The sequence below is a fragment of the Ctenopharyngodon idella genome, chromosome 14, assembly GCF_019924925.1.
Source record: "Ctenopharyngodon idella isolate HZGC_01 chromosome 14, HZGC01, whole genome shotgun sequence".
NCBI classification, from domain to species: domain Eukaryota; kingdom Metazoa; phylum Chordata; class Actinopteri; order Cypriniformes; family Xenocyprididae; genus Ctenopharyngodon; species Ctenopharyngodon idella.
This window is the reverse complement of record NC_067233.1, coordinates 7,693,198-7,713,268: the sequence shown is the minus strand read 5'-3', so window position 1 is coordinate 7,713,268 and position 20,071 is coordinate 7,693,198. Positions and strand designations below refer to the sequence as shown.

Here is a 20,071-nt window from a genome sequence, read left to right as displayed (position 1 = left end):
CATCTTATCGCCAACAGATGTCTGATTGTTTGTTATCTCCGGGGAGCGAACTCTCCTTGGGCCCAGCCCACTTTCCGTCTACCCCAACCAGCCAATTCTCCTTAAAGTGGCACATTTTAATTAGCCCCATTCATTAAATTATTATATACCTGAAAGCGTAATGAATGTAGGCAAACGTGTTAATGATGGGCTCCTCAACTTATTAATTGAACTATGCATTGCATTTAATTGACTCATCATTTGCATTTACAGTCATCAGCAAAAATTAATCTCTTTTTTTTTAGCTTGCATATTTAATTTAAGATGCTCTTGATCTGATTAGCTTGTAAAAGTCACTGACGGGATTCTGCTGACCCTGTTGCATGAGGGCAAACTCCACCTCCGCACAGGGCTTGAAAGAGAGATTCACATGACCCTGAAACATTAGTGAAATGCAAGTTTGAATCGTTAATATCATCAGCCATTAAATCAAATCATGACGTGTGCTTCAGTAGGAATTGCTGTTGTTTTAAGGCCTGAATCAGTAGTTGTCTGTTTGCTAAAACAAAGAGAAGACCACAAATGAGTTGAAACTATTTGATTTCTCATATAGATTATTGAACTTCTATGTAACGTAAGTGAATAACCCTAAATGTGTTAAAAAATAATTTTTAAATATATCAAGTAGTAGTATTTTTTTATTTTAAAGACTGACATATACACCGATCAAGCATAACATTATGACCACCTTCCTAATATTATGTTGGTCCCCTATTTGCTGCCAAAACAGCCCTGACCCGTCGAGGCATGGACTCCTCTAGACCCCTGAAGGTGTGCTGTGGTATCTGGCACAAAGATGTTAGCAGCAGATCCTTTAAGTCCTGTAAATTGCGAGGTGGGGCCTCCATGGACCGGACTTGTTTGTTCAGCACATCCCACAGATGCTCGATTGGATTGAGATCTGGGGAATTTGGAGGCCAAGTCAAAACTCATTGTTGTGCTCCTCAAACCATTCCTGAACCATTTTTGCTTTGTGGCAGGATGATTTATCCTGCTGAAAGAGGCCACAGCCACCAGGGAATACCATTTCCATGAAAGGGTGTCTATGGTCTGCAACAATGCTTAGGTAGGTGGTACGTGTCAAAATAACATCCACATGGATGGCACAACCCAAGGTTTCCCAGCAGAACATTGGCCAAAGCATGGCTTTCCTGTCTTCCCATAGTGCATCCTGGTGCCATGTGTTCCCCAGGTAAGCGACGCACACGCACCCAGCCATCCAGGTGATGTAAAAGAAATCATGATTCATGGTTCTGATGCTCACGTGCCCACTGTTGGCGCTTTCAGCATGGGCACCCTGACTGGTTTGCAACTATGCAGCTCCATACGCAACAAACTGCGATGCACTGTGTATTCTGACACCTTTCTATCAGAACCAGCATTAACTATGCGTACCGCCAGAGCCGGAACATTAGCATTAGCCATTACGTTTTTTTGGCTAAAGGTTGCAGGCTTGCCTTCCAGTGGCTTTGGTAGCTCGTCTGTTGGATCAGACCACACGGGCCAGTCTTCGCTCCCCAAACGGATCAATGAGTGTTGTCCGCCCATGACCCCAGTCGTCTAGCCATCACAATTTGGCCTTTGTCAAACTCGCTCAAATCCTTACGCTTGCCCGTATAAAGGTATATCAATCATGACAACTCTCAGAATAGTTTTAACATGTTATTGAATAATTTGGTCTTGGCAGACTTGATCTGTTACGCTGCTATTGATTGTTGCTGCAGAGCAAGGATGGACTTGCTACTGCTAATAGATACACTGACACACTGCTGTGAGCATGTAAGATATGCTGCTGCTGCATAAATAGACATATTTAAATCCCGTAGCAGATCTAGGCAGGTGGAACTGGGGGAGGTGGAGGGTTTAAGAGGAACTCTGATAACACGCTGCAGGACTAGCTTACAGCAAACAATGACTATTTAAATGTTGAGGAAGCAATCTCAATGGCCGCAGGATCAGCAAAGGCCAATCAGCTTGTGACATGTGGTAATGATGATTTGTATTTATTATATATATCAAGTCTGACCTTTGAATTCTTTGAATTGCTGTCTGGTTCATAATGTCTCAGTGTTTTGGAGTCGCTAATTATCAGTTTTATGTCAGTATTTTTGTACAGCCATTTGCCATATGGAAGTAAGATGACAGAGCTTTGGATAGCCATTAGCTAATGGATTTTTGAGAGACATGGCCACCCCCCTCGCCCCAAACCTTCAGTCCACACCCTGCAGTGAGGCACTTAGCAAACAAAGCCCTCTTTGAACATTAAACATCACAAGTGAAGGATTACTTATCTCCCCTTCTCGCTCTCTCGCTCTCTTACTGTGTCTTTTTCTATCTTTCTGTCACTCTTCTCACTCTCTCTTCGTCACAGATCCCAGGGGAAGACTGTCTGGAAGCTAATGCACAGGAATGAGTGATAGATGACAATTTGAACAGAGGTGTGTGCGCATCTCTCTCCACTTGTCATTGTTGACATTCGCTGACAGAAACTCTATAGAGCAAATCAGCCTCTTCCAGTGTTAATGAGGGAGCTGATTATTTTTATATGGCACTTATAAAGCTGACACATCAGAGCATGAGTACTAAACACCCAGAGGAAAAATTTATATCGCTCCTTCAGTTTGCAGTTTTGTGTCATTTAAGTAGCGCCTTGTTTCTCTTAAAATTCATCGTAAGAAAATAGTCACAAATAAGAAAATCTATCTATCTATCTATCTATCTATCTATCTATCTATCTATCTATCTATCTATCTATCTATCTATCTATCCATCCATCCATCCATCCATCCATCCATAAATAATACATATAATCATACAGCTTATCAATAATATATGTTATTTACAAAATGTTTGTGTTTAATATTATATAATTTATATATTAATATATAATATTGTAAACATAGTTTATAAGCATTAGTGCATGTAGTTATTATCATGCAGGGAATGTTCTTTACTGCACAAATACCTGCTCAAAAACATTTCAGATTATACCTTAAGATAAAGACTAATACATGCAGAAACTACCCCAAACCAAATAAATTAATTAATAAATAAAGCAGATCGTCTCCAGCTCTTCGCATGAGCAGGGATAGAGGGGGAGAGGAGAGCTGAAAGGCATCTTTGAGAGGGAAAACAGGGGTCCCACTGGGGAGCTTGGGGAGAACGGAGAAAAGGAGAAAACAAGGAAAGAGCAAGACAAAGACGGCGAACTGAAAAGAGGAAAAAAATTTGAATGAATAAAAAGCCACAAGAGAGAAGGAGAGGACACGATACAGAGAGAAACGGAGAGCGAGCGAGTGAGAGGGTCCTCATAGTCCACAGAGAGACGAGAGAGATACCAGAGATCAGAGAGGGATGTTCGAACCGATGCGGGAAGGCGCCAAAAGAGAGAAGGAATTGCTGCCTGGTACCTGAGCGTGGGGGTACAGGTTGGGGGGGGGGGTGGCCCTCCTGGGAGACGCAGGCCTGTCATCGCAACACAAAAACACTGCAGGCCGAGCCATGGGGATAGTGGGATGTGGGGAATAAGAGGTAGGAGGGGTTGGGACTGTCTTTCAGCCCAGGGGCCTCTTCAGGCACAGAAACACTTCACACACAAGAGGGCCACAACAATGCAGCCTCAAATGCAAACTCAAATGTCCCTTACATGACTCCACTGTTCTACTCATCAGGTCTTCAACAGATCATAAAGGACATGTACTATCAAAACATTTGGCCCCACATGATGAGTGACAATTCCCTTTTGGAGATAGAATTGGATTGTTTGCATGGGATTATCATGGTTGTTAAATAAAGACAGCTTGAAATGGGTTCATTGTTCACATCTTTTTCAATAAGAAGTTTTAGTTTCAAGCATGGCTACATTACAAAGCTTAGCTTATTATTACACCCTATTAATATTATTATATTTATGTTATAATATTTAATAACAGGTGTGATGTCTCGCACTTTCCCATTCACAGCTCACATCGAGTCGCTATACTGTTGAATGAATAATCTGTCGATCCCAATTTCTCACGATAGTGTTGAATATATCCTGCTGTAACCATAATGAATATAAAGTAAATCAAAGATGGTGACATCCGTAACACTGGTGAGTCTAAATGGCAAATTCCAATCAGAAGTGAGCATCCCTATGCCCTACACACTTCGAAGGGCAGAGCCATGGAAGTGGGGACTTTGGAGGGAGCAGGGCACTTGTGTGTCATTATGAAGCCGTTTGGAACAAACTTGGCGAAGGGAGACAAGACCATGTAATTTCCTGGGAATTATGCGTTTCTATGGCACCACTATCAACGCCTAAATGAATCAACAGCGGTCAGGTGGTACAGCGGCCACGTGGTACATGTGGGAGCTTTCAGAAAACTGAAAGCTTACAAGCTGCAATTACGAGCTCTACGAGGACGTGAACACTTTTTACGAGCCAGAATCTCGTAGTTACAGGAATTACGATATGGCGTGAACGCACCTTTACTTCCTTGAAGTGATGTTCCCTTCGCTAACAGACTTGGGCTGCCTTTTTTTTTTATTGCTCGCTAACTTCCCTCTCGTTGAGGCAACGTCGTTGCTTACGTTGCATGAGTGCCCACTACTGGCGGAACCTTTGCAATGGGCTAAGCCCTTTATCACTTGGAATCTGCTATGGAGCTGCATTGTTTAATGCAGCATTCTGTGTGTATATAGGTGTGTTTGGGCTGTTTTAAATATTCAAAAACATAAGTAATATATCATAGAGTGGAGTGAATTAAATGCGATATGCGGTGACGTCACAATCGTCATGCATTGTGGTATATGGAGCTGCCTGAAGTGTACATATGAAGTAGACTTGCTCCCTCTGTCAAAATCGATGTTCATATAAACTTCCCTCATCCACTTCACGAAGTGGAACGCACTTCAAAATGGCGGCAGGGATTCCCCCGAGGGAAGTGCTTAGGGAAGTTCGCGAGTGCGTGTCTAAAAGCGGAGTGGAACGCAGCCTTGGAAGGGCCCTTCGTGAATGGATTCAGTTGTTCATTTTCGTTTGAAACGCCCCTACAAATGGCCTTACCAATGTGCCTTTAAGGGTAAGTTCATCCGTCATTTATAAATGAACCGAAACACACACACACACACACACAAAAAAAACGCCATTCCATTTTTAAACACAAAAACGCGAACTATGTTGCACCGTATGACATGACAACTAGTTGTCCAGCATGGTTCCATTCACAATACATTAACTAAAAATGTACTGGTGTGAGTTCGATTATTGAATTCTGTTTTTGCTCTTGTAAATAACTGAATTGTGTGTGAACTGTGAACAGAACCATAAGCACTCAAATACAGGACTGTCAGCAGTGTTCTGCTGCTGTGACTGTGAACGTTGTTGTAGACAATGACTGTTTACATATTTCTGAGTGTTTCTTTTCATTTTCATGTAAGGCTGTCTTAATATATTAATCGTTAATCCTCTAAACAGTCATATTGATGTTTTGTCTGTAATGGGCAATTCTGATGTAGGTTCGATTTGCAAAAGCCTTCCAGATTTTTTTGCATTGCAGACAGTTCCCTCTAGACATGACTGGAGATTTACTGTTATTAACATGCACTCGGAGAAAGGGCAAAATCATAAATCAGGATTTACTTCATATTCTGCACATCAGGGTCCGTCTTCAGCAGTTTGAAGTCTGTGTTGGATGCTTCACTGCATCACTTTATGCAGGACATTTGTTGCAAGAATTTGTGATGTATCTTGTATCGTCCGCTAAACTGCTGTTATCCGCTGCAACAATATCATTGAGTAACTCAAGAACTGGATCAGTCCAATTTGCAAACGAATCATGAAGGGGCCGTTCACACAAAATGTGTTTTTGCGTTCAACTGTGCTGATTTTCCATTATTTTCTGTGCAAACATGCTAGTCGGACATGTTTGATCTCTGTGCTCACATTGACGATGAACTATCATACACTACTGTTCAAAAGTCAACAGTAATTTTGTGAATATTTACAATTTTTAGCAGCCATTACTCCAGTCCTAAGTGTCACATGATCCTTCAGAAATCATTCTAATATGCTGATTTGATGCTCAAGAAACATTTCTTATTTTTATCAATGTTGAAAACAGTTGTGTTGCTTTTAATATATTTTTTCTTCTTTTTTTAAAAATTAAAGATGTTAAATTAAACCAGTTAAACCCAAACTTTGAACAGTATTTGTCCATTTTAGATCTTAGGCTTACAAGAGAATATTAAAGCACCAAAATATTCAATGAGTATATATAACCAGCAAAGACTTGCAATCCGATTTGCCTATGTTCTGATTCAGGGATTTTGATGACAGCTTTTCCAGTCTTTTCCCTTTGCTTTTCATATTCTTTAATGTTTATTGATCTGCAACTCTACCTCTTTAATTTTACTCACAGTCTCTGTGTCATACAATGCAAAAGGTGCAATCCTGACTGGACAGAAATACAGTAGTGACACTGTTCATTTAACACTGTGTTTTACCCAAGCTGCACTGCAGGGCTTTGATGTAAGTTTTGCCCTAATCAGAACACCCACAGTAGGTGTTCCAGCATGAACCCGAATGTGCTGTGGCCGAGGCTCGTGGTGGCGCATGTTGTGTTTGATATTTATTCTAATTGCTGCATGTAATTTGCTGTGAGTAGGACTAATGAGAGGGTCGGAGGGACCTAATGGATGACGGAGGCTGCATTTAGCCGTTTAGATATCACAGGTGGCACCACAGAGAATGAGGCAACATGAACTCTGTTAGACAAACCTGCATATATTACTGTTCGTTTGATTGCTCTGGCTATTCTCACCTCCTGCTGCGGCTGCCAATTGGCTGTGATTCAGTAAATTGACTGAAGAGTGGCAGAGGAGTGAGATAGCTGAATTATGAATGTGGTGCCATTAGTACAGGTATCGGTGTGTTTAGCTGTTTATTCCACGACAGTAATTATTTATCACAATGTGTGGTTATGATTACAACATCATAAAGGAGATAAATGGACAGGGACACCACGATAAATCCTCAAAGCTAATAGAGCATGTGCATTTACAGGAGTGCATTACGCATCGGTGATCTTTGGCTTTTCTGATAACTGTTCGATCTAAGTGACCTCTAACAGCCTTCATCAACTAAACATATTCCATAACAGGTACATTTGAGGATAGAACTCTTAAAGGGATAGTTCACCCAAAAATAGTAATACTAATAAAAATGATCTTTCTTTCTTTTGCATAACACAAAAGCAGGTATTTTGAAGAATGAAAGTCAATGGAGTCCAAAACATCACTGAATCCCATTGGCTTTAACTTGGGAAACCAGTTTACAGTCAGCAGATTGTTACTGTATGCAAAAAAATAAAAAATAAAAAATAAAAAATTCTTCAGGGTGATACCATAGTAAAAAAATATATTAATAAAGATTACAAGTTTTTTCATTTGAAATTTCTAAAGGTTTACTGTCAATCTACGGTGTCTTTTTTACGATATAGATGATCCAACACCAGTAATATTGTAATTTGTGTCGGGTGTGCAAATGACAACAAGCAAAATCAAAACGAGACTTCATACTGTTGTAATGAAATAGCGATCCCGAGATTAGTCCAATCCGTCTCACTTGGGTAATGTTAAAATGCCCATGAGCATCTATTGAAAAACAACAGCACTTTTTGTCCACAAAAGCCATTGTCATTGTAGTAAATTTGGGGGACAAAACTTTTAGCCAATGCCAAGAAGATCAAACAGCGTGTGTTCTGTTTAACTTCCGCATGTGTGCACATGGACACAGACGCACATCTGTCTCTACCATTAACACAGCAAGCCATATTATTTTGTATGAAATAATCCCGAAAAAAAAAAGCACAAATTTGGCAGAGATGCCAAGTTCAGCGGCTGGAATTAGCTGAGGTAACGTGAGGGCTCACAGACAGCAGCGGCAATCTACCTATCACTCAAGTGGCCACGCCCTTAATTATGTATAACTTGAAGGCTTAATATAATTTAAACGGATGAGTTATAAAAAAAAATTCATCCCCCTCAGATTTGCCATGAAGGGCAAAATTAGCTGTATAGACCAAAACCACAATTTGTACCAGCCTGTAAACATGTTTTTTTTCTGCTGTAAAGTCGGGCATTTTAACATGAGATTCTGCCCTCTTTTGGAGCCTGTCCCTAGCGGCCAGTCGATGAATTGCAGTTTAAGTCACTTCGGTATTGGCTTCAAGAGAAACTGGGGGAGGATGCCGCTTGGGTGATACAAGACCCCACTGCGAAATCATCCCACTTATTATGTGGCTAAACTGTAAAAAATTATTTTCATGATTTGTGTTTAAATATTTTTATTAGAAATTTTAACAGCAAGTCAATTGTAATTACACTTTTTTAAAATGCAAACAAAACTTACATTCTAACAAAAAGGCATAAAGAAGAAGAAGAAGAAGAAAAACACAATAGTCATAAAAGTAATGGTTAAACAGAAAATATAAATACAATTTCCCCCCACCCAAAAATTCAACCCATAAGTGCTATCCAATGGTAAAAGTAGGTAATGTAGGCATGATAAACATATTAATCACAAGTTTGCAAAAGAAATAAAAGGGGACCAAATTTTTTCAAATAACAAAGTCTTGTCTAGGGTATACCTAATTCTTTCCAGATGTAGTGTACCTGACAATTCTCAGCCATAATTTAAGAGTTGGAACTTCCTTTTTCTTCCAAAACCAAAGAATAAGTTTTTTGGCAGATATTAACCCATACAAAACAAACTGTTGTTGTACCTGTGCAAGTCTTAAAAATTCTTCGGAAACTCCAAATATAATTAATATAGGATCTGGTTCAATAAGCATATCCAATGTATCTGAAACTTTGTAATTTTGGACACATGACGTAGCAGTGAGACAGGTTAGAATCTTAAAAATGGACATTTGTCACATAATGGAGACACTTCTGGAAATATTTTATTTAATTTACACTTGGAATAATGAAGCCCATGAAGCACTTTAAACCGAATAAGACAATGTCTTGCATTAACGGAACATCTGTGGACCAGTTCAAGACTTTGTTCCCAAATTTCACTAGGAACTTCTTCTGCAAGTTCTTCTTCCCAGGCAGATTTAATTTTCTCCATAGATGGACTTTTCACTTGTTCTAAAGCCTTGTAGAGCAACGAGATTACTACTGCCTCGAAGACATCTTTCCAGAAATGTGTCCAGATACTAGGTGTAGCCGTGACATAATTAGAAATGTTAGACTTCACAAAGTCTCTATTTTCATGATTTGTTATCACAACATTTTTTCTTTTGTCAAATCAACTTAGATAATTAATGTGGTTTAGATAACATAATATTTTGAGTTTCTGTAGATTAAATAATTCACTTTCATTGTATTAACTCAACTTTTTAATTTCAATGAACTCAAAATTTTGAGGCAACCAGGTAACTTAATTTTTTAAGTTAAACCAACAATTCTTTTTTACAGTGTTCTTGCTGTGTAAAAATATTGAACAATGCATGGTTCTGCACTTAGTATGGGCAAGTTTGGAAAGGACTGCCAACTTCTGACACCCAGGACGAATGGATTTGCAATGTTCCCTTGGTCATGTCCAGAGTAGACAACCTCTATACAAGAAAATATGACTGAAGCATATCTCGCCCTTGGATTCACCAGTACAATGCTGGGTAATGAAGAGAGACCAGTGTGTTGTGTGCTTAAAAAAAATATTAGCTTCTGATGGTGTGAACTGTTGTAGTACTGTATTACTTGTAACGTTTCAAATATATCCTATAAGATTTTTCCAAGCAAAGCCATGAGAACCAGTGATATAAACCAATAAAACATAAATAATGACTGAATTTTCATTTATGGGTGAAGTATTCTTTTAAACTTAGGCAACAGTTGTTTACTTGTGTCCTGTCCAATCCTTATGCTTCAATGTGAGTATCCCAGTTGAATACTATATTGGCAAAAGTAATTATCACTGTCTTGTATAGCACTAATTCTGTGTGACATTTGGACATGGAGCAAATCAGCCCTTGATTTGTTCTTAATGGGGTCAGAATAGAAGCTTGTTCGTTTGACAGGACTCTCCATTGACAGAGACACATTGATTGATGCTTTGTAGTGATTTCCCATGTTATATATTCTTTTCTTTTAATTACGTTTCCCAAGCATCATTAAGTGCCATTATACTATAATGATAGAACTGCAGAGTCACAAGACAAGCTAATTGGTGATTAATGTTGTGTATCAGTGATGGAAGATTTGTAATTTAATGAAACAGTTCTGTATTTAAATGCTGAATTCGTACAAACGTAACAGATATTGTGAATGTGATTCTGTCTATCCATCTATGAACCACCACACCAAGACAAAACATGCCCCAGCTGTTCTTGTAACAATATACAAAACCCTCCAAAAGGAATTATGGTTTATTAAAGCAGGGCAGTTTTCACTGTTTTATAAATACTGCGAGAGGAAAATAAATGTGCACGTTTGTTTTCTCTTCCTCGTTGCCTCTGTTTCTCTCTGTTCGTCTTTTTTGCATCTTCATACAGGCCTCATAGTTTACTTGTCCGTCTATCCATCTCAGCTTCGTGTGTGTGTGTGTGTGTGTGTGTGTGTGTGTGTGTGTGTGTGATTGTGAAATATCTATCTTTCCATCCACACATCCATCCTCACCACCACCCCCGTGCTCCGTCTTGGCGCATTCATACCCCGCTCCTGGCTCATCTCCTCTGGGCTGGAGGGCTTGTGAAAGCCTCCTGTTTACAGGCCCTGTTGCCCACTAAAATCAGCTACAGATTCCCATTAATTTCTGCTTGTTGCTGTTGTACCCCAGCCAATGAAACAGTGTGTGACCACCGCACAGCCCTATCCACTTTGGAGCGGAGGCTGCCAAGGCGCCATTTAACCCTGTGTGCTGGAGAGGGCAGGCACATATAACTCTTCCTAATGTATTGTCCCTCGTATGGGCTTCGACAGCCCCTTCTACTTGTGCGGCGCTATTCATTACCGCTAATTTGACGTGTTTACGGCCTGCCTTCCTTATATTAGATACTTAAAGGAATCGATTGGGCTTAAATCGAAACACCTACAGCCACACAAACATGTCAATACGGAGATGAGTGCTTAATCTCAAGGACCAAGGAACTTATGTCCGGGGGGAGGAAACTTTGCAGGTCTAATTTATGTATGTATCCCAATTATGCTCAAGTGTGTGTTAGTGTGTTGAAGAAGCTCTTGCTCGCGTCCTCAGGGCATATACGGTTCTGTACTGTATCGAGGTATTGCCTTCCAGTTTGTCCGCATGCACAGTGTGATATGGACCTTTTTGTGAATGAGTTCATCTGCGGGGAGGGAGATAGGATAATAGGGATTCTCCATGACTTTGAAGCTCTGGGAATCATTATATGAGGACATGAATTTGGCACTTTGTAACCTCAGTAAACAGCGAGGTGCGATGTAGTCGCTGTGTGCATGTTTATTTGTGTGTTTGTGTGTATGTGTGCATAATAGAGAGGTGAGAGGTGAGAATAATACAACTTTATTATCACACACTAGAGCTATTATTCTGGAGCTAGAGCTATTATCTGTTAGGTCATTGACAGATTTTAAACACACATGCACCCTGACCACAAAGAAGGGCCTAAAATATAATGAAAAAGGTGGGAAAATATGATAGCGAGGAAAATAGCCATTATGGATGCAATAGCTGTCTGTGTGTGGTGTAGTGTTGCCTCAAACTTGTCTAATGGCTTCCAGACCTGCAGGTCAACTGCGTGTTTCTCCATCATTCTGACGTCTTGGCTGTGCTATTGGGCTCAATCTAATCATGGTGCCCAAATGCCCTGCGGGCTTTACAGTGTGCTGTTGCTGCCCTTCACCTTTATTCTGAGTTCCAGTGAGCGGGAAGCCAGGTTTGAGTCTCACAGGCACTACGCAGTACAGTTGTAAAACTACATACTGGTCGTCACGCTGCTGTTTGGCACTTTTTGCGGGCCGCTCGTTGGCTTTTTTCGTCTTGGAGTGAATGGTGAGTGAAAATGGTGCCAAAATGAGCCGAATTTACATGCTTTATGGATTTATTTTCATTAAAATGATGATAAACATTAGATTCTTTCCACCACCGATTCACAGCATGAGGAAACTGCTCAGAAAGGCAAACACTCTGAGCTGATTTTTATAATGAACTCGAGGGCAGTAACTCTTCCACCTACCCCCACCCCCGAGGCTAAGCTCTCTGTAGCCCACTTCCATTCTGTGTTTTTCTTCTTCATTCTTTCTTTTTTGGCTGGGTGGGGGGCATCCAGAGGAAGCAAAAAATGGAGAGCGCAGCACATATTTCAAATTTATGAAGTTTGGACACTCCTCGCGTTCCAACATGAGAGAGAGAGAGAGAGAAATCCTCATCTGGAAATAATTAGACTTTTTTTTTTTTGTCGTCCTCTCAGTATTAACGCAACATGACAGCCTGTAAGCATTTTTGTGCCATATTTCAAAGTTATGGTTTATAAACATCTGGTGAAGCTCTCTCGCACACTCTTGGGAAAAGGGGATCTTTTTTCCACATTGCGCTCTGTTTGTGTTGGGCTCAGGAAGGTGAGAAAGTCCAGCGATGTAAGAGGCCGTTGTTCTGCGCTGGATGGAGAGAGGGAGCAGGGGGCAATGGGTGGGAGGCAGGTATGAAACACTCTGGCCTCTCTCAGACCTACAGCTTCCTCAAAGAGCCTGTAACCAGCTGTCACGCGCACATTAACAGCCATGCTAAATGCCCCCAGCAGCATCCAGCAGTCCTGAGACTAGCCAGGCCACTGTGAAGCTGAGTCATCTGTCATTCTGCCTCTCTATCTTTCCTCACTTTTTTCAGATTCATTAAAGATGGCAGCATGCTTTAAAAAAAAAAGAAATTGAATGATGTATAGTTTGAGTAACGGTTCACACACTTGCATTGTTGCACCAATGCAGACAGAATATCATACTAAAACTTGTTTCCGTCACTACAGAACGAATGAACAGTTACTGAATCAAAAGCATAAAGCGCAACCAGTGTAGTTTGATTCCTGAACAAATGGCTCTTATGAACACTGTAGTCCGCATCCCAAAAGAATAATTCTAATAAGTCTGTTTTCTTTTTAGTGAATCAAAAATATAATGCACAGCACAGTCAGTGTGGTTCAATTCCAGAATGTATGATTCTGAGACGGTTCTTTTTAATGAATCAAACACGTATAGATGATAACTGCAAGACTAAAGGGATAGTTCACTCAAACCTAAAAACCTTTTTCGATTACCATTGACTTCCACTGTATGGACAAAAACACTGAGATACTCAAAATATCTTGTTTTACTTTCCACAAAAGAAAGAAAGTCATACAGGTTGGATCAACATGAGGGTGAGAAAATAATGACAGGACTTTTGGGTGAACTATCCGTTTAAAGCAGTGTGCTCGTTGTTCATATAATATTGTGTAGTTAAAGATACCCAATAGGGCTTTTCACATTTGAAATAGTTAACCCTGGGTCATTCTAAACCCCGGGAAAACGATATCTTGCTTCACGTTCCGAGTATTCATAAAATGACGTTTCACTGTACATTCCTAAACCCTGGGTTAATGTTCTTATTTTCTTATTTGCAGTGTCAGTGTCATTGATTGGATAAAGCTTGTGTACATAGGCTAGCTAGCTAGTATTGCGAATCCTCGTATTGTCGACTGTACTATTGAGTTTATACTGAATGGACATTTCGGACTATAAAGGTAAGAATGAAACAGTCTCTTCACTCAAATTGACGCGTTTTCTGTCAGCATTTGACATTTTTCTTCTCAAACGCTGAATTTACTGTTTATATACAATGCGAATTGTTTCCGTGATCAGGCAAATATGAGTAAGCGATTGGTTGTCTGTTGCTAAGCGTCTAGCAACACCGCATCGTTTCACACTGTACAAATTTGGCAACGCGAAAGCGGTGGTAACCCTTCTCCAGAGAAGGGTTTCATAACCCCGGGTAAAAAGCGATGCTAACCCCGCTTCTAAAATACAAGCGTGAAACGTTCCTTTAGCCGGGGTTAAAAGTGGTGTTTAGAACGACGATAACCCGGGGTTAAGCGAAAAGTCCTATTATGATCGAGTTTTGTGAATAGGTTATATATATATATATATATATATATATATATATATATATATAAAATCTTTCCACATTTTTTGTGTTAGTTTTCTTGTTTAATAGACCTATTATTATTGCCAGTTATTGGATTGCATTAATTATTTCTAAAAAGAATGTGAAATGTTTGCAAGTTTTTATTATTAGAATTATCTCATCATTTGACAATATTTCCTAAAATTACTAAAAGAATCGTTAATGGAACTGTTAAGGAACCAGAATCGTTAAACACTTTACGATTCTCATCTCTATTTCACACGGCATTGGGTTACATTTCTCATATATGTCTTAGTTAGTACTCTGTGTATCATTTTCTTGCTTCTCACATAAAAATGCGACCCCTAGATTGACCACTTCAGTTTCACATATTCTTGTGCAATATGAAGGTTTGTGTTTCATATGCATGATTTTGCCAGATGCTCCGGTGGTCCTTGCTTGTGGAGTAGTACTCGATCTATTTTTGAACCTCCATCTTGTAAAGTGCTCATGGGAATATTTTAAAAGGCATGCTTCTTGTAAAAAAATACCCTATATGTATTTGACAATGCTCTCTTTCCTTTCACCAGCAACAAAGGATACATTGATTATCCCTCTAAAAGAAAGTCTGTCCCACCGCGGACCAGTGTCTGATGTGTTTTTCTTGGCTAGCTCAAGTTAAACTTTTGTCATTCACTCAGCATATTTTAACAAATTAGAAACATTAGAAACCCAAACCATAGTGATGTTTTGGTTTCGACATTTCAGTTCCACAATTACATTTTAAAACACAACCAAATTGTTTGACAGCAGAATTGAAAAACTTAAAACAACTATCTATATTTGAAACACATGCTTTTGGAATTGAAACTCACAGCACCATGTGAATTCTTTCTGCTTTGTCATATGACCGGTGTTAGACATACGTATTTTTCCCTCTGTAATAAAGATAAGTGTTACAGTGCATACTAACAGAGGGGAATCAGGCTCATATTTCTATGCACTTTTGCTGAACTAACGTGTATATATATTTCCTTTATGAAAGCTGCCTATCACTGACACACCCGATCGCAGACTCAACTCACAGTCTCTGATTACATAGAAATCGAGTGAAACAAAGCATCCCAATCTCTATTGAGGAACAACATCCTAACAGCAGTGAAGCGCAATGAGAACGTTCTTTGTCAGTGCTGTTTTCTCATCAGGAGTGACCTGTTTTTCCTGGCCCTTCTATGAAGTTTGTCTTGTATTTCAGCCAGATGGACAGAGTTGCCCATAGCCAGCGCACACACAATGGCCAGTAGGATCAATTTCTTGTGCGCTTCCATATTTAGACTTTTGTCTATCAATAACTCTCTCCATACCTCTTTAACTCCATAAAGTCTATAAGTTAAACTTCCTTTTGAAATGGATGTGAAAGTGTTTGTTTTTATTTTTTGCTCTTCCTCAGGATGCTTGTCCTGATGTTGATGTGCTCTGGAGACAGTCTTTGTTTTTGTTATAGACTGTTGAGAAATTGTATCTGAATGGGGTACTAAGATAATAGCAAATACATAAATCTTACGGACTTACAGTGAGTGGCCCCAAAAAAGTATTTAGGACACTTAAGTCACTTGTGAAATGTTTGGATTTCATTGCAATAGATAACTTTTCTAAACCTTGTTAAACATTCATGTACCTGAAGAAGTGTTTAGATAATTTTTGAGCCACTGCACCTACATTTTTGGAGAAGGAAAATTATTATAATCTGTTGAATGAGCTTTTAGTTAGTGAACTCTGGTTTAAATGTACACAATTTGATCTAGTGCTGGTGAGTGAGATTCGTAGTGTATTAGAAACTGCTCAGCCAAATCCCATTCTAAAATGTTAGTATTATATTTGATATTTACTGATTTTTCCAACACTACATAAATCTGTGAGCTATAATTATGATAGTAACACACTATATTAGTCTGTCACTCAGTATGCTCGCTATACTCCTCACCCTCCTTTTCCCCCTTCTCTCTCTCTCTCTCTCTCTCTCTCTCTCTCTCGCTCTCTCCCTCTCTCTCTCTCTCTCTCTCTCTCTCAAATGAATGCCAAACAAAAGCACCTTAATGTGCTGGGAGAGAGAGATTATAGCGTTTTTATTGAGAACATGTGGAAATAATTCTCTTGTAATCTCCAGTAATTGTAAGTCTGATATAAGGACGGGCTGGAGTTCATTTTCACTAACATCTCGACTGATTGAGTTATTATATCACATTTGTGGTCCAAGCAAATGATGTGGCCATTTGTATGAAAGGACCATTAAAATGTTTGTAGGAACTGGCTAAGATGTTCGTGTTGAACAAGTTAACATGTGTTGCAAACAATATTGTCAATGTACTTTCAGTCAACTCGCTGTGCTTTTTTTTTTTTTTTTTCAAGTCACTTCCTATTTTTTCTCCCTCTCTTCCGTTCTCTGAGCTCAAGGTTAAAGTGAAATGTCAACTAATCAGAGTTTGTGTAATAAGGACCTCATGGCCAGTCAAGCCAGGTGACAGTTGCTCATTAACCTACAGGAATAGTTCATCTAATAATGACAATTCTGAACTTGAGATTAAGATCAGTCTTTTTCAGTGAACTGGACTAAACAGTCATTAATTGACAAGGTCTAAACAATCATTCACAAATAGGGCATCGCTACTTCTTTAATTAACATGCAAAAGAAACTGCTGAATTTTCATTGAATAACTTATATTTTAAAACAAAATTTGATCCCACTTTATATTAGGTGGCCTTAACTACTATGTACTTACATCAAAAATAAGTACAATGTACTTATTGTGTTTATATTGTATTGCAAAACACTTTTGACGCTATAGGGCTGGGTATTGACACAATTTTCACGATTCGATTCGATTTCTATTCACATGCTTGCGATTTGATTCGATTATGATTTCGATTCAATTCAATTCGATATAGATTATTTTGGATGTAGTATATCAGATACAGTACATGGCAAATTTTCTAGAGGAAAAAAATCTCTCAACTAATGCTGTAAACTACACATGGGAGTCAGTTGGTACTACAAAACTGCAGCGATCTGTCACGTCACATTTAACAGCGCAAAAACGGTATTTATTTTTGAAAACTGAGACTTTGCTTCATATCAAAAGTAACAAAGCACAAAGATTATTGTGATTTATTGGATGGGAGGCGCGCTACATGTTCTGTTCATTCATCAACTGAAAACAGACTAGACTAATCGATTCTTGGGATTAAAAAATCACTAAAAGCCTTCCTTACGTTTACTAAAGTTGCCTATCGACAACAGAACACTTTCATTTTAATGAATTACGTCATATTTCGGGTTTCGCGTAGCTCAAATGGTAGAGCATTGCCATATGCAACAATATGCAATCATGTGATCATGCGAGTTCGGTCCCAGGGAACGCATGTGCTCATAAAGTGTATATGCACTATAAATCACTAAGGGTAGGTTTAGGGTTGGGGTAGGTGTAGTCGTTAATAAAAAATGAGTTTTGCTAAATGGAAATAGGACAAATGGTGTAAAAAGTCCACACATTGCATTTAAATAAACGCGCATTTTGATTGGTAACGACGGTCATACGTCGTTTCATGATGACAGACGTAACATGACACTGTCATTATTTTTACGCCAGCTAGAGGGCGCATGACTTTAAAACGTAAATATAGGTCGTAATAAGGTGCTTGAAAAAACAACCTATAGGGTCGGTTTTTTTTAGAGGACAGTCTGGTCAGTCAGTAGCGAAGAATTTTATATTGAAAAGACTGAATTGTAGTGAACACAAAACAAGACGCAACGGACAAATGCTTTGACTAGCGCTGTCAGTCATGGGAAAACCCCTTAACTGTTAAAAGGACAAGATATTGCAGCGGATATTTAAACAGATTTTTTTATTATGAACATAGGACTGACCTGAAGGAAAATGCTAAATCTGAATGCAGGTAATAAACTCGTTCAATCGATCTCTTTCTCACAACACTCTCCTACATAATACAGTAGGCCTAAGCTTCAATGAACAATATCAATTGAGAACAAACAGTTTATGTTGCTAAGAGTGGTTGCTAAGGTTGTTGTGTAGTGATTCACAGAACCGTTGGGTGAAGCAGTTATAGCCGTGTTTTATCGTGAATAAAACACAGCTATTGACCAATCAGAATCAAGGACAGGAACTAACCATTTTATAATAATCTAATATTTATCTGTCTTCCACTAAGATGACTTACTCTTGCTGATATTGTGTGATCTTAATGACGCATGAAAATTGCCCTTATTTTGCCCCTCCTTACCATGGTCAATTTGCAATAAATGCATTGGAACGCTTTACTATATGAGTATAATGTAGACAGATAATTACACAATATCAGCCCTTCATTACTCCACCTTAAACAGGACTTAATGAGAAATTCATTACCCATTTCCACATTTCCCTGCTGCCCATGTCTTCAAGGCATACACTTAGCATACATTATCTCTTCTTTTGCTATCAACAGCAAAATCCTCCACCGCTTTCTTTCCTCAGTAAAGATCAGAGGATTATTTGCCAGTGTGAATGCTAAACATGCGAACAAAGAGTTCAACTTTATCCAAAGCAAAGATGATATCACACTAATGCTGATCAGTAGCTAACAAGGAATAATCTACCAATCTAGACTCAAAAGCTACACTTTTGTAGATGTTTGTATCCTAAGTCTTGTATTTCTGCAAGGATGATTTATATTGATCAAAAAAGACAGTAAAGACTTTTGATCTAATATTTGTTAATATTATTACAAAAGGTTTCTATTTCAAATTAAAGCTTTTAAACTTTCTATTCTTCAAAAATCTTGAAAAAAAAAAAAAATGTGTCACTGGACTCGGGCTCCAGGATGATTGTTTGCACTGGCTGCAGTTCTGGGGCCATATTCACAAAACATTTTAAGGCTAAAAGTAGCTCCTAACTTGCCGATTTAGGAGAAACTCTTAAAAATAATGGGCGTGTCAGTCCTAATTTTAGGACTCCTAAATTTTTGCTCTAAGAGTATTTCACAAAGCATTTTAGCACTAAAACAAGCTCCTAAATCTGTGAAATGTTAGGAGTAGTCAAGAGGACTCCTGAGTCACTAAGACCAAATCACAAACAATCCTAATGGCCGTTGCTGCCAATCCGCCTCAGCAATCCGACCAAAGACACTGTACACTATTGAGGCAATAGTGATAGAACCTTGGGTGCTGAACCTTTTCTTCATAACTTCAATACATATTTTGATTTATAGATTTGAATCTATGATAAAACGCCAAAAATAAATCTTTAATAAATAAATAAGTAATGTCCGATTACCTGTGGCAGTTATTTTCACTATTTCACACTTACAAATGATCGAAAAAAATATATAATAAGCGTATTTGGCGTACTGTCCAAGGGGATCGAGGGCTCCGAGCTTGGAATTTAGAGAGTTCTACCCCGTATCCCCAGGACCCCAGCTGCGAGTGAGGAGCGGGGTGGCAGAGGGATGCAGAAAACTGTCGAGGTAACTATTGGTGAGTCGGTTCTTGTCTGTGTATTTACCTCTTCTTGAGCTGATTAGATAGGCCGTTTGAATGTGCTCCTCCCAAACTTTGTTTATAAAATCATAATTTGTCGCTTGAATTCTGCATTCTCTCCAATTGTGTCGGACTCAGGCTCCATGTCTGCGGTGGGCTCTGTCCACAAGGCTGGTGGCTGCGGATGCACTGCAGGTGCACTGGACTCCTCCTCTCTCTCGCAGATGGTAAAGGGGGAACCATTGTGTAGAAGCACCTATTCTACATACTCCACAAACGTCCCTCGGAGCATCTCCGGGCAGGCGCGCTGAAAAACACACACATGCTATTGTCGTTGTATGGACTAGGTAGTATAAATCTAAGAAGTCCTGTTTGTG

At 39.2% G+C, this 20,071-nt stretch overlaps 1 protein-coding gene across 1 annotated transcript in view; it reads left to right on the top strand.

Annotated features, from left to right (window-relative positions):
- Nucleotides 1–20,071, top strand: part of trmt12 (tRNA methyltransferase 12 homolog) — a 183,678-nt gene that overhangs the window by 99,222 nt on the left and 64,385 nt on the right. The gene's annotated exons all lie outside the window — the stretch shown is intronic.